Genomic DNA, 2988 nt, shown 5'->3' on the forward strand with positions numbered 1-2988 from the left:
AAAGATGAGCTTAGCGAAAGCATTACCATGATGTTTCATCATCAGAACGAAAGTTAAGGGATCGAGATGATAGATACCATCGTAGTCCTAACCATAAACTATGCCGACTCGGGATTGGCAGTCGTTTACTTTAAATGACCTTGTCAGCACCGTATGAGAAATCAAAGTCTTTGGGTTCCGGGGGGAGTATGGTCGCAAGGCTGAAACTTAAAGGAATTGACGGAAGGGCACCACCAGGAGTGGAGCCTGCGGCTTAATTTGACTCAACACGGGAAAACTTACCAGGTCCAGACATAGTAAGGATTGACAGATTGAGAGCTCTTTCTTGATTCTATGGGTGGTGGTGCATGGCCGTTCTTAGTTGGTGGAGTGATTTGTCTGGTTAATTCCGTTAACGAACGAGACCTCCGCGTGCTAAATAGTTCCGCTTACCATTTTTGGTAGGTTTGTGGACTTCTTAGAGGGACTTTTGGGTAATCAAACCAAAGGAAGTTGGAGGCAATAACAGGTCTGTGATGCCCTTAGATGTTCTGGGCCGCACGCGCGCTACACTGATGCGTTCAACGAGTATACAACCTTGATCGATAGGTCTGGGTAATCTTGTGAATGCGCATCGTGCTAGGGATAGACTGTTGCAATTTTCAGTCTTGAACGAGGAATTCCTAGTAAACGCAAGTCATCAGCTTGCATTGATTACGTCCCTGCCCTTTGTACACACCGCCCGTCGCACCTACCGATTGAATGACTCGGTGAAAAATTGGGACCGTGAGTCTGTTTGCTTTATTGCGAGTGGATTGATGGGAACTTTTTTAAACCTCGCCATTTAGAGGAAGGTGAAGTCGTAACAAGGTTTCCGTAGGTGAACCTGCGGAAGGATCATTACCACACCTAAAAACTTTCCACGTGAACCGTTTCAACCCAATAGTTGGGGGTCTTACTTGGCGGCGGCTGCTGGCTTTATTGCTGGCGGCTACTGCTGGGCGAGCCCTATCAAAAGGCGAGCGTTTGGACTTCGGTCTGAGCTAGTAGCTTTTTTATTTTAAACCCTTTACTTAATACTGATTATACTGTGGGGACGAAAGTCTCTGCTTTTAACTAGATAGCAACTTTCAGCAGTGGATGTCTAGGCTCGCACATCGATGAAGAACGCTGCGAACTGCGATACGTAATGCGAATTGCAGGATTCAGTGAGTCATCGAAATTTTGAACGCATATTGCACTTCCGGGTTAGTCCTGGAAGTATGCCTGTATCAGTGTCCGTACAACAAACTTGGCTTTCTTCCTTCCGTGTAGTCGGTGGAGGAGATGCCAGATGTGAAGTGTCTTGCGGTTGGTTTTCGGACCGACTGCGAGTCCTTTTAAATGTACTAAACTGTACTTCTCTTTGCTCCAAAAGTGGTGGCATTGCTGGTTGTGGACGCTGCTATTGTAGCGAGTTGGCGACCGGTTTGTCTGCTGCGGCGTTAATGGAGAAATGCTCGATTCGTGGTATGGTTGGCTTCGGCTGAACAATGCGCTTATTGGGTGATTTTCCTGCTGTGGCGTGATGGACTGGTGAACCATGGCTCTTTAGCTTGGCATTTGAATCGGCTTTGCTGTTGCGAAGTAGAACAGTAAGCTCGGCGAGCGAGGGGGTGACACAGTTTAATCGCAAAATATACTGGTGACTGAATAATACCTATCCATAAGAGCACGCCATCGATGAGCTGATAGGTCAATACGGTAACGGGGTACAATCCAGTGTGCCCCAGGTTACATAAAGAGTGACCCGTCACTCTTGTGGACGCCTGGTACACGGTACCAGGTGCTCTCGGAGCCAGCAGAGCATGACTACTTAGTTCCACTATAGGTAACCTCTAGTTTGTATAGAAGCCAAGCTAACCTTACTTATAAATACATCAGTCTTAAATCTACTCTTCTTAGTAGCAAACCGTTCACTTTGAGGCGGGGAACACGTGGACTAACGTTCACTCGGGTAGTTAATACCCTTTAGCACTTCCTCTGTGCAAGGTGCTGTGTGACCCCGTCACACTTGGTAGCACTAGTAGTCAATCCAACACCATCGCGGGTAGATTGAGCTACCTGAATCCTCTGTGCGCTCAACGTTTGAGCCAAGATGGACCGAAGCGAGTTTCCTCGCTTGAACGACTCACAGTACGAGTCTGTTCGGAAGATGGGAGGCATCTTTGGATAAGATGTCAGTCGCAGCTTGGCGGCGGCGACGCCTGCCGAGCAACAAGAACGCGTGACCGCGTTTGAGACCTACGAGCGAAGTCTCATCGCTCACGTCCGCGGGAGTTTGGAGGCTCGATGGCCGCTCTCCAGGCAACCAGACCTAAGCCGGTATGGATGAAGGTCCCAGCGTTTGAGGGGAAGGAAGGAGAGAACCTTCACTTCTGGGTCCGTGAGGTGGAGGTCGCCATGAAGGCGGTTCTCATCTCGGACGATCCACTTCGGGTGGCGTTTGCCCCTGTCCAACCTTGGTGGACGTGCCAAAGCACCTGGGCATACACCAGGGAGACGGCACCTCTTGGATGCTTTGCATCCTGGTCTCAGCTGTGTGAGCAGCTTCGGGCCGCATTCCTACCGGCGAACAACGAGCTCCGCTAGCGCTCACGCTTTCTCGCGTGCAAGCAAGGTAAACGTGAGCTGCAGGTGTACGCGCAAGAGATGCGCACGTTGGTGGCATCTCTGGCAGGGAATCCTCTGCCTGAAGACGTCAAGACAGCAGTCTTCATGGACGGCCTGAAGGTCGGTCCTGCTCGCACCCAGCTATTCCGGGTGCAAGCGACAGCTATGGAGGAGGCGATTCGAATCGCCTCCACGAAGAGTACATCACAAACAGGCTGGTACTCCTCGGGAAGAGGAACATCGCCACGATGAGAATGGCGTTCCTCGGGAGGCGGAGCATCACAGCAATGACGCTGTTGCTCCTGCTGTCACGCACGCCCAGTTGATACCGGCGCGTACGGCGAGCCCGAACCATGG

General features: G+C 50.7%; 3 non-coding genes across 3 annotated transcripts; all 3 read left to right on the forward strand.

The window, feature by feature from the left end:
* Window positions 1-43: 43 nt before the first annotated feature.
* On the forward strand, window positions 44-882 carry PITG_33519 (the record flags this gene model as incomplete). The annotated part of the gene is made up of 1 exon (XR_009934913.1): window positions 44-882. It is a non-coding gene; the product is annotated as an 18S ribosomal RNA (ribosomal RNA).
* Window positions 883-1104: 222 nt separating this feature from the next.
* PITG_33520 lies at window positions 1105-1259 on the forward strand. Its single transcript, XR_009934914.1, has one exon. It is a non-coding gene; the product is annotated as a 5.8S ribosomal RNA (ribosomal RNA).
* Window positions 1260-1565: 306 nt separating this feature from the next.
* On the forward strand, window positions 1566-1610 carry PITG_33521 (the record flags this gene model as incomplete). Its single annotated transcript, XR_009934915.1, has 1 exon — window positions 1566-1610. It is a non-coding gene; the product is annotated as a 28S ribosomal RNA (ribosomal RNA).
* Between the last annotated feature and the right edge of the window lie 1378 nt (window positions 1611-2988).

The sequence above is a fragment of the Phytophthora infestans genome, genomic scaffold (assembly GCF_000142945.1).
Source record: "Phytophthora infestans T30-4 supercont1.1231 genomic scaffold, whole genome shotgun sequence".
NCBI classification, from domain to species: Eukaryota; Oomycota; class Peronosporomycetes; order Peronosporales; family Peronosporaceae; genus Phytophthora; species Phytophthora infestans.